This window comes from Centroberyx gerrardi, chromosome 10 (assembly GCF_048128805.1).
Source record: "Centroberyx gerrardi isolate f3 chromosome 10, fCenGer3.hap1.cur.20231027, whole genome shotgun sequence".
Lineage (NCBI taxonomy): Eukaryota > Metazoa > Chordata > Actinopteri > Beryciformes > Berycidae > Centroberyx > Centroberyx gerrardi.
Genome location: NC_136006.1, coordinates 23054622 through 23067108, shown reverse-complemented (window position 1 = coordinate 23067108; position 12487 = coordinate 23054622). Strand labels below are relative to the sequence as shown.

The 12487-nt window shown below is 46.3% G+C and overlaps 1 protein-coding gene across 5 annotated transcripts in view; it reads right to left on the bottom strand.

Moving 5' to 3' along the window:
• The window catches only part of sema5ba (sema domain, seven thrombospondin repeats (type 1 and type 1-like), transmembrane domain (TM) and short cytoplasmic domain, (semaphorin) 5Ba), a 116915-nt gene that overhangs the window by 90409 nt on the left and 14019 nt on the right, over positions 1–12487 (bottom strand). For 3 of the 5 annotated variants that reach the window (XM_078286242.1, XM_071919584.2, XM_078286244.1), the window contains exon 2: positions 2214–2292. The exons of 1 other annotated variant lie outside the window; for it this stretch is intronic. The gene's annotated coding sequence lies outside the window, so the exon portion shown is untranslated. The remainder of the gene's footprint in view (positions 1–2213; positions 2293–12487) is intronic. One more of the 5 variants, XM_078286243.1, reaches the window with a different exon arrangement.

The window sequence follows — 12487 nt, the reverse complement described above, 5'->3', positions numbered from 1 at the left end:
CTCTGTGAGCCCGGCCAAGGATCTGCCAGCGGCCCCTCTCTTTGTCTGCTGAATGGGCACGGCTCGGCCACGTTTTAAGGCACCCTAATGTACCATGGCTGGACCACAAAGGCAGCGTGGTAATTTGCCAGGGATAATGACGCTCCCTTAATTCGGCCCTAGGGGCCACAAACAGAAAGCTTTAAAGCGAATCCCCATCCAGGGATGAGTCCCTTGTCCCCCCCTTTTTTCTAGGTCTCTCTCTCCCTCTCTCTCCCACCCCTTCTCTCTCTCATTGAGACTGAAAGGGGCTTGTTTTCTTCCGGCTTATTGTCATCCTGAACTAAATATCAGCAAACAACAGCGGGGCTGGAGGAGACAACATGCCAACCACTACTGGAGCCCCTGATCTCCTCCCAGAGGAGAAGAGGGAACCAAGACAAACACAGAGGAGCCTCTTCAAAGGAGGCAGAGAAGGGCCCGCCGCAGCCCTGCTCCAATGACACATATTAGGAAGAGACATTTAGGCCACAAATTGAATCGAGCAGAGTAAGTGAGAAAGAGGCGAGCGCTGAGCAAGGGGAATTGAACAACAGAATGTAAGCAAATGCCAGGGCCGGCCTGCGGGGATATTAAATACAGACACTGAAAACAGGGCAGGATTGGAACAGAATTGGCCCGTGCCTTTCATGATAAATTGGCCTGTGCCTTTCCTGAGGGTTTGGGTCTTGGCGGTAAGAGTTTGTTAGATGAGTTAAATGTTTGCGCCCAGTCTGAGCATTCCTTCAGCCAAAAATGCAACAGCTCTGTGTTTATTTCCCACCATGATCAACTGATCAACCCTGCGGACTACTTTTTAAAATTTGTAATAAAGCTGGTCCTCATCTTGTTAAATTTGGAAGCTGATTAATACTTGTTTCCAGGGTCTGAAATGAACACCCGCCAAGTGCCTTTGGTGGATAAGTCAATGAGGGCCACCCACCACACTGGCCAATAACTTTTTGACACAATAACATTTGAATGTCTCGGTCATACAGTTTTTGCCTGTTTGCTTTGAAACTATGCTTCAAAACGCTTGTAATTTGAATTCTGCTGCACTTCATGAATTACAAACTTGATCTATTGTATAACTGAGTAAGTTTTAAATTAACACACAATACCTGATTCTATACATGAAATAGCATTGAAAATGGCTAGGGTGACAATAAAGGTAACAACGCGGCATTCATGCAATGGGTTTGATCCGCTTATGAAACTTACCCTAATGTCACTGATTTCACTACTCATCATTTTTTTGTACCTTAAGGAAGGAAGAATTGGAATGTGCTGATCTATTGATCTGCAGAGACTCTCTGTGTAACTCCCATCTGTTACGGTGGAGGCGATGCCACAAGGTAATTGTGCACTCGCATCACATCTGATCTGAGCAATGATTTCACCACACAGGACCAATTAGGCATACGGCTGTCTTCACTGAAGTGATTCAGTGATTCACATTTGAAGAGAGAGAGAGAGAGAGAGAGAGAGAGAGAGAGAGTGAGAGAGAGAGAGAGAGAGATGGAGAGGTAAAACTCTTCCATTAGCAGCCTGTATGAAGCCCCCCCACCCATTCCTTTTCCTCTTCTGCTTGTCCTCCTCTCCTCCGCCTCCATTGCCGTGCTCACGCTGCTTTTCAAATCACTTCTCTCAGTCAGAATAAAGGGCTTTCACATAAAAGACTGCCTCACTTTTACTACAGGGGCCACCAAGATTTGGGGGGAGGGAAGGAGAGAGAGATGGAGATAAAGTGAGATAGGGCATATATATGTATATATATATATATATATCTATATATAGATATTATATATAGGGAGGGAGAGAAAGAGAGAGAGAGAGAGTAACAGAGACAGAGAGAGAGAGAAAGAATAAGAGGAGTAGCAATCCCCCATCCTAGAGATATACATAAGACTAGATGGAAGTTTGATGGACAATTGCAAAACAAAGAAAAAACAAGTTCTGTGTTCGACAGCACAATTGCACACACCAAAAAAATACATTTTTGAGAGTGTGCATTCAAAAGTTGAGAGCGCTAATTATGAAACAAAATCACAGAAATACATTGTGGCGCAAATGAAAAGCAGAAATTCAGGTAGAAGAACAGAGGTGTGAAATAAAATAATGAAATGCATGAACGTGTCAGAGAAGTGACATGAAAAGTATGGGAGCAGGTAGGAGAAAGATGAAAGCGTACTCACCAGCTAGGCATCACTGGCCCACCATCCTCTGGGTGCAGGGATGGGGCTGAGAGGGCCGTCTGTCCTTTTCAAACTGCTTCTGGGGGGAAAAAAAAAGAGAGAGAGAGAGGAGGGGGAGGGGTGAGTCTTTCACTAGTAGCTCGCCTCCTTTCCATAAGCAGTGTGGAGTGCCACAAAGAGCTGCTCACGCTCTCGTAAACAAACCGCCAACTTTTCAATGGAGCGGGGAAGGCGGAGCAGGAGCGGCATTTAAACGAAGACTCCATGGGATTTGGGGCTGGAGGAAAAAGAGGAGACGGAACTGCAAGATGCCCACAGCAAATTTCATTACATCAACTGACTGAAGGCCTAACCACACAACAAAAACCACTAAGTTCATTACAGCTGAAACGTCCCAAAGGGCACACATAAAAAAGCCCTAGCCCGTACAACTGAAGCAGCAGCAGAAAACAGAGCCCAAATATATTCAGCCGTAAATTATGAATATAGATGTAGATCAGATAAATGTACGCTTTGGCGAGTTAAACCAAACGTGGAAGCTAATAAGCAGAGAGCACTTTGGGTTCCAGGCTATTTGATCTCGACGCCACAGAGCAAATTGGAACAAATAGCCCTGGTTGGTTTCTAAGGCAACCTGCAAGAGCGGTTCAGACTTTCCATCCCTCCTGTGGCGTCAATTGCCGTGATATTTCTGCTGTTTCCTTCACGACCACACAAAACGCCAAAAATGAAAAGAGAAGCGGAGGGGATCAATTATTGCCCGCAGACTCCAGATTGCTCCGGCATACGACTTATCAGAAGCGGAGTAGACACACAATCAACTACGCATTCATATGGAACAGGACAGCATGTCGCTATTCCTTAGCAGTGATGCAGCGCTTCAGAAATGGGAACTCAGCAGAGAACTTGTCGTCGCCACTTTGCCCTTGACAGTATCCCTGACAGGCCGGGCGGGTCCTGAACAGGACACCTGCCGGGTCCAGAGACATCCAGGTCAAAGTTCCTCTGCCTTGATGCTGGGACTCTGAACATCCTCTCTGGCCACAAAGACAGGTAGACAAATGAAGTAAAAAGGATTTTCTATGGAGCTAAGCTGAGAATTTAGGATTGAGCAGCGGGAAATGTCCCGCTCTGACAAAAAACAGCCCATAATCTCCGATGTCAGAGCGGGATCAGGCTTTGTTCACTGAAACAAGAGAGGGGGAAGAATTCTCATAAACTCTTTAGTCCGTGGCCTCTGGAGTCGCTCTCTTTCACACACACACACACACACACACACACACACACACACACCGCTCTCCTGTGGTGAAGCTTCCATACCAGACAGTCAGACAAACAAAGCCAGGACTACTCACTACACTCACGTAAATCTTTATGAACCACATATCCTACATCCTACATCTGAATTCTCAGCACACTGCAATACACTGCAGAGTTGTGGTTTGACACACACAATATACCGTTAGGATTGTCTAATGCCGGGGACACACTACATGACTTGGACATCACACACTTGACCACAAGGTAAAGACTGTGATTATATTACCGCATAACCCCACAAATCACAAGCTCACACACTCCCTGTATTCTTTTTACTAAGCTTGTACTCAACTCTCATTGGCTATTGCCAGTCTCCATTCAGATTTGAGTCGCTGAGCGGCTCACACTACAGGAGGACGTCAAGACATGTTCAGATTCCACTGGGAGGCAAGAGATTAACATCCTTAAACTTCACACACTACAAGATATTCTGTGCAGACGGACCGTTGCGACCGCCCCAAACTGGCGTGGGCTCTGTCTGATCTTGAAAATCGCTCATGATGGTCAAATTGCGGCTATAATCTAGCTAAAAGGCGTGTAGTGTGTCCTTGGAATAACAAGAAAGAGGATCGTGGTATGTTACAATTCATGTGGCTGAGGAGAAAATGGTTTTCACCATCAGCTCCCTGTTACAGTAAGACCTCATCATGTATAAACTAGTGGGTGTAAACTGGAAAGCCACAGGCTGCACTTTGCTCCTAATTAGAGCTATTTCCCCGACTTCCCTGAGGGAGAAAAATATCTAGCATGTTAAGAAAACTTACTGTACTAATATACAGTGTGTGTGTGTGTGTGTTTGTGTGTGTGCTTTGTCTGTAGATTAACTGAGCTTGCGAATCCCTGCTGTTTCTTAACTTGCTCGTTCACCTATTTCCCGCTAAGTCTTGATTTAACTGTCTGATTCAGTTACGAGTAACTGGAGCTTAATTAGGAGAATTTGGTTTTCACTGCTGGATCTGATGCCGCCTGTTGATAACCACTTCACACAGACAGAAGCGGGGAAGGCGCACTGCGGTGAGCTGTGAAAGTTTTGCAAGACCAAAACAAAGTTCCAGATTGGAGCGCAAGGAAGGGATAGCAACCTCTTGACTGCTTCATCAGCCTCATACTGTTATCAGAAGGACTGCTGCCTCTGGAGCCTCTGAACCCACACACACACACGCACACACACACACGCACACACATACACACACACACACACACACACACGTACGCACAGAGAGAGAGAGAGAGACAGATAGAGGACTATGAAGGACTTAATTAAGATTAGAAGAGTGGAGAGACAGAAGGCAGCTACACTGGATATATGTGTGTGTGTGTGTGTGTATGTGTGTATGCCTGACTACTCTGCCTTAAATTCAAGAGAAAGAGAGAGAGACAGAGAGACAGAGAGAGAGAGAGAGAGAGAGACACAGAGAGAGGGGGGAGGATCAGATAAACATCGAGAGGGAGTGAGACAGCAGTAATTACAATGGTTAAATAATAAAGCACATCCAGGAGACTGAAGGCTGTATGGCTGTTGTAGACAGTCACATGGGCACACACACACACACACATACACACACACACACACACACACACACACAAGTAAACACACACACACAGGCTGCTTTCCAAAAGGTCAAGTCTTACAGATGAGGCGTTTTAACTTCCACAACCTGAAACCATGGCATCACGTTGACAGGCACAGTCATCCATTACCCCTGTTATTCTACTCCCTCTCGCTGTCTCCGTCCCTCTCCCTCTCATCTCCCTCCCTTTCTATGGCAGTGGCCTGGGTTTCCAACCGAGTTTCAGATGTCCTTGGCTTTCCATCATAGCACTTGACACCTGTTTATATACGGTGTGGCCTCTGACCCCGTCCTCCCTGTTCTCTGAGCCCAGCGAACACCTTCGCCCCCTCACCGGGTTACTGGGGAGGTCACTGCTGTTATTGCAGGAATGGTATTGGATGGCTAAAAGGTTAAAGCTAAGATGTAAACAAGGCCTGCACTTAAGGACCACAGAGGGAGAGAAAGCGTGGGCTAATGGACATGCAGACACGTTGTGTACGATGGTTGGTGTCCATGCCCCCTCACATATATACTGTAAATGTTATATAAATGTGTGTGTGTGTGTGTGTATGTGAATCTGTGCATACATGCATGAGAGTGCATGTCTGCATCCACATACGTCTGTGAGCCTGCATGTCTGCACACGTGTGTGTGTATCTTATTGCTCGCTAAGCTCAAGTGGGTCTCTGCGGTAATTAAATGGCACCTCCATTAAAGCAGCCTGGGGCTGCTAATACATCAGCGTTAGCTTCAACACAAGACACTGCACGACTGACCCGCTGGCTTAGGGAAATGATGGAGAGCTAACTATGCTATTTAAATACACCGAGCTTCAGAAATCTCTGACATCAACTCTTTCTTACCCGATGTTACTGTACCAGCAGTTTATCACATACTGTAGCTCTACCTGGAATCACTGTATTTGCTTGTTATTATGAAATACTGTATTATTTGGATTTGAAGAGCAGTTTTCATAAAATGTGCTTACATTGTTATGAATGGGTCATATACAAATCAATTTACAGCAAACAGTGCAACCAAGAAAGAAATGAAAAAAACAACTGCTGACTTGTAAAAGACTTTAAAGAAGTGAGACAGACTTCAGGATGAGGAGATACAACAGAGTCTCAGGCTAAAAGACCCTCAGCATGGTACAGGTTCCTTTCATTGTGTTTCACACCGCTCTGTGCTGCTTATGCAGTCCTAGCAGTGCAGTCCTGCTGTGTATGTGTGTGCGTGCGTGCGTGCGTGCGTGCGTGCGTGCGTGCGTGCGTGCGTGTGTGTGTGTATTTACTCCCCTGGACCAGGTGTTTGCTGTGGGATAAATTCTTTCCAACAGAATCCTCACATAGTCCTGAGGCTGTTGATTAGCCCAGTCTGCTACCGGAGTAAATATGGATACACTACCAACTGTCTGGGTGTGTGTGTATGCGTGCGTGTGCGAGTGTGTACGCGCACGGTTGCATGCGCGTGCGGTCGTTTTCGTGCATGCGCGTCAGTGTGTGTTTCTGTGTGTATACAGTAGGTGCATGAGTGTTTGGTTGTGGGCAAGGCTGTTGAAATGCGCGTGTGTGTACATGAACTTGGTCTGCAGCTGCTCGTCCTAATTACAGTTTGTGGTGTTGGTACAGGGGAGGTGAAGTGCACAGCGGGGGGACTGGAGTGTCTGCAGGCAGCCAGCAGCGGCTACCTCAGTTCCACTCCAACATTATAGTTATCGAGCAGAATATTGATCCTCATGTTATTACTGTGCAGCAGCCAAATGGCCGGGACAGAGTAGGACCTGAATCTATTCCGCAGCACTTGAAGCAAACATGGAGAACACGTGATTTATCGTTGTGTTCGAGCGGTGTGTCCTACTTTGAGGTTGCAAAAGTGTTTTGCACATCTTAACTAGTTCAAACAGCGTGTTGTAATACCTGGTGTAGCTTATTCTGCTTTTGTGTGCACTAACCCTAATTAGCAAAAAAGGCAAAACATGAGAGGTGCTTCATACCTCATCATATAACAATAGGCTGCAAAGGGGCCTATTGCAGAATCGTATTGACAAGCAGATGCAATTATCATCTTACTGTAAACTGTAAAAACTTTTCTCATCTGACAAGAAGGTTAAAAGGATGCCCTCCCTCTGTTTTGAGTGGATGGCACAGTTTGAGCGCAGTGTGTCTGAGTGAGTGCATTTACACCCACATTCTGCTTTACATTCAACCTGCATATTCTTTATGCACAAATCTACATAATGGTACGCAGGCTCGGCCATGAGTTGTGGGAGGACGGGAAATGGACTAGAACTAAACATCAGTGAAACAAGAGCCTTGAACACCTTAAAAACAAGTCTGATCCTGAAAATGCATCCCTCCTGCGTATTTTTTCCCCTCATTTGAACATGAACAAAGCAGAGAGGACACCACTCGTATGGGATCACAGCACAGAAAGAGTCAGTGAACAGAACCAGACCCACACATAGGTGTACACACACAAGGGTCCCAGACTCGGCTGCTCCATGGCCTACAGGGCTAATCCTGCGACTTGAATCTTCCTCTCTACGCTCGGTGAGAATCTCACCAACGGCCCGCGTTCAAACCCTCAGTCCCTCATTATCCAAAAAACAGTTGATCTCCCTTTCCCTCTCGTTTCCCCTCCACCTCACATCTCGACGGAGAGACTCTGACAGTAGCTGCATCATTAAAACATGCACAGCAATAGAATTCAGCTAAATCCCCCGACTTTGTGGGTGGAGAGCAGCTGCACTCAAAACACAGAAAGACAGAAACTATTCTTTAATGCAGTCTTGGATTGGTTATATCTCTCTTAGGCAGCTGAACAGTATGTGGTATGGAGAGGGGAGAAGGCCAACTACACTATTTACACTTGCCATGTATTTTTATTCCACACAAAGGGAGATCTGAGGCATAGGGCCCTGAACGCAAGCCTTGAGGAGGAGGAGAGGAAGGAGTGGGGTGACGAAGGATTCACCAAGCCAAAGAAGACAATCTTCTACAGGGGGAGAGAGAGAGAGAGAGAGAGAGAGAGAGGCTGACTCCTCTCTGTCTTTTCCCCCGTCGGTCAGGTGCCATCAAGGAAAGAAGTGAGCTGAGCCGAGCGGAGCAGCAGTAATTACGACCCCGACTGAGGGAGGAATTAGAGTCCCGCGCCCAGGAGGAAGAAAGAGAGTGGGCGATGTGGAGGAGGAGGAGGAGGAGGAGGAGGAAACAAGAGGGAGGAGAGGAGAGGGGAAGGGCGCACTGCAGCACCCGCTAGCCGGCTACCACACAAATCCAGAGCAAAGCTCGTCTTAGGAGAGAGCTATCCTGCAGAAGAGTCGCACAGAACTGAAAGGAAAGTTCTGCTTCCTCTACATACCCAGTGGCATCGTGAGCGAATCAGCTGTGGTACAGGCAGAACCCTTTTCAATTGCTCAAGCTGCACTGCTTTTACACCCTCCATTATATAAATTATGGGTAGAAAATTTGAGAGAAATGTTCCCATCAGCCTAATGTATTATGTGCATTAAGTCGCCTTCAAGCTGTAGTGCTGAAACGCAATCCCAGCTCCGAATGTGAAAAAGGAATCAAAGGGATAAAAAAAAAAAAAAAAAAAAAAAAAGGAGAAGCAGTCTCTCTATATGGACGTGGCCACACAGATAGCTTTAACCCTGCCAGGGATTAACCAAACATGAGGTGGTCTGACCTTTAACCTTTGATGTGTAGGGAGCTAAACACAAGACACATGCTGACCCCGAGGCCAAGCGCCTAAAGCACCAGCGGTTAACTGAGCTAGCACCTTTGTCACCGAACCTGGCGAAAAGGACATAGGTACCCACACACACACATGCTAGCACATGACTCACACACTCACACACACACACACACACACCGCTCAGTATACGGAGCTCATTTCATTTCGGAGCCGACAGCCGGGAGAGTGAGGGATGGAGGTGGAGGAGAGCGGAGTGATAGAAAAGGCTGCAGGTGATTCATCTTCGCTGAGCCCGGCTTGGTCAGGTGGACAGCGCCTCAGAAGTGCAGGCCACGTCTGTTTTTAATCAAAACAAAACACTCCGGGAAAATTCCACCAGGAGGACGGACCGAGAGAGCAGAAAGCGAGAGAGTGGCTCGGTGAAAAGGCGAGGAAATTTGTACGAAAGAGACATCAAGCGAGGAATGAAAAGAGGGCCGCTAGAGAGCCCCTAGATGAAAGACGGAAGGAATTAGAGAGCCCCATCTGATGATGGGGACAGACGGTAAATAGGGGGAGAATAAAAGAGAGAGATAAATGTTGAAAGAGTGACAAAAAGAGGGGCAACAATCAGACCGTAAGACATGAGAGAGGGAATGGGGAATCAAGCTCCCAATTCATCTTTTGAAGAGCTGGAATTCAACCCCATCCATCATCGGGGTGTGAGGATAGCGGGAACAGGACCAAAGAAAAGAAAGGGCCAGCTAAGCACGGCATTTTCTTTTACTGACTTCTTCACCTGACTGGCTGGAGTGACAGCAGAGTGTTCCCGACATTGTGAAAGGCAGCAGAAAGACAGAGAGCGGGGTTGATGGAGGAGGCCTAATGCACTGTTTACTGCCACAGACTCATCCGTCATACATGCCGTTTGCTTAACAACTCTTGAAATGAAAGTGCTTCGCAATTAAGATTGAATTGCAGAACGGAGCGACAGGTTCAAATTACATGTGACGCACTAAAGGAGGCTATTAATTTGGGTTCAAAGAGAGCGTAGCCCGAGGGGGGAATAAAAGGAAACACTAAAAACACGTTACAGTGTGTGCGTGTGTGTGCATGCGTATCAGTGTGTGTGTATGCACTTGTGTATATATGTGTGCTTTCCAAATCTGAGAGTGTGCTTCCGCCAGATTGCTGAAGCGTGCAGCAGAAAAGTTCAAACAAGGTGTCAAACCTAAATAACATAATTAGCTTCCTTCTGACACCACTTTAAGTAACAAACTTAAGGTGCCCTCTGCAGAATCTACACCAGTCAACACGAGACAGTTTGCAGGTGATACATAATTAATTCAGGTTACATCATCCGAGCGGAGAAAGAACATTTTCTCACATAACTCGGCAGCCCAATCAAAGTTGTGATTCAAGCATCCCACTTCTGTCAGCCTCTCATACCAGCAGATCAAAGCTCACCTGGATTCAATCCGGCGTGAACAAGCCCTCTCCAGTCTCGCTCCCAACCACAACACCTCCATTTATTCCATCTCTGCTTCATTTCACTTCGCGGAGACCAGGAGCCCACTCCAAACAATCCCGCGGTCTTGAGGACACGGAGACATAAACTCAGCGAAACACTTTAAATGAAGAAATTAAACTGAAGCCATTGAATAAAGTGCCAATCCAATAAGTAATTAAGTCGCAGACAAGAGGGGCGGCGGGATGACGAGGGACGTGCTCCCCTTCCTGATAGATGCAACCGCAATTAATGCCCTGTTATGAATCATTTATAGGAAAAACAGTCAGCCCGAAATGGGCTTTGACTCAGTGGGGGAGAGAGAGAGAGCATGGAAAAGTAGAGATTTACACTGAACGTGATTGTTCTTCATTCAAACACACACGCACACAAAAAAAAATCAAACAAGGGACGCTCAAACTTCACAGCAAAAGCATTTATCACAAAGAATGTGCTCCAAAGTACGTATTTTTGCATCGATCCGCTCAGCGGTGCACACAGATACCTCAGATTGAGTGGCAAATAATGCTTTTATCGTCAGCCAAAAATTCCCTTTTCACTCCTGTCAGTTTTGCACATCTTCGATTCTTTAGTCGTAGCCTCGGGTTTACAGTAGGCTTTTGAAACTGTCCACCTGTGGTGAATCAGACGCCGAGAGAGAGAGAGAGAGAGAGAGAGAGAGAGAGAGAGAGAGAGAGAGAGAGAGAGAGAGAGAGAAGAGAGAGAGGTGGTATCTGAGGAAGAGGAGGATGACTTGGGGTTGCTGAGCTCTTTTACTCATCGTCACAGTCTCCTGCCAGCCAGCTGTCTAGGTGTCCCTGGAGGCCAGTACAACCACACTAGATCACAGGGAGCGTCAGAGCACACACACACACACACACACACACACACACACTCACACACAAACACATAGACACACACACGGACACACACTGGCACAGAGGCCCTCTCCTCTCCTCTGTCCTCAGTATCAAATGGCTGTTGTCAGCAAAGACAGGGCCACTATGCTGGATCCGGGCCAGGTCATTTCATTCCAGACTATTCCATAGCAGCGAGGTCACTCTGCCTGCTCTTATCAGAAAGCTCAGCAGCCTCTGCCGTCACACACTTTTTACACTATGCCTTCCACCGTATGGAAACAAGTCCGCTCACTGACTTACTTGCTTCTGCTAAAATGAAGATAGTTGTTCTTATAAACTAATATACAAGCCTGGCAACTGTTCACCAGAGAACAGGTGAGACTCGAACCTAAATTGAAACCTTAAAATGGACTTAACCAACATGTGACTTTGTGTCTTGAGCATAAAGTGAGTAGTTATAAGAGGTTGCAGCGTCTCTGACAGTAATGAGGACCGCACAGGGGAGAACTGATTGGGACAGAGATCAAATGGTCGTTTAGTCCAACCAGACGGAAAAACAGATATCCCTGTGTCACCTATCAGACTCATTAGGGTAGCCGACACAAACACACTCGCAAACACACACACATGCCAAAACACAGACAGACAAAGAAATGAGGACAGAGTGGAGCACCAGAGGACGTCTGGCGTCAGTGTCGTCCCTGGACTATTAGCTCCAAGTGCACTTAGAGTCCAATCTTATCATTAAAGCCACTCTGACTGAAGCTGGCGGGAGACTGGATAGCTTTTGCTACAAGAATTTTGACTTTGATATCAATAATAAGTATAATATCTAAAAATCTGATACTACTGCACTACCAAACAAGAAAAAACATGACAGTGACATTTGACTTGGACAGCTTTGTCGCAACTTCTGCACAGGAGCTTTGATGTGTCAGTTGGGTGTCTGTCTTTGTCGGCTCTGTCGGTGAAATAGTTCCATATGTCGCTCCTGGCACCAGTTTTGTCAACCAGTTTAGGTAGACTGGGATTCAGTTCAAGATGTGGTGGACTATCTGAGTCCACTGAATGTTGCTTTGTCAATTTCCATCCTTCTGCTTTTAACTGTCCTGATCAAAATTCAATGTTTTGCAGCAATATATAAGTAGTGTGGGAATTTTGGTTATTATGACAACCCGACTGGCACTTAAGCAGGCATGAATGCATTCACTGAAAATCTCCTGCATACCAACAACTACTGATAGGTGTGAGTTCCTCAGTACAAATCCTCAATATTCAACGTGATAAGCATTACGCACCTGCGGAACGGATTCGTGGAAATTACAGACAAAATAAAAACTTAAATCTCCTTCAGAT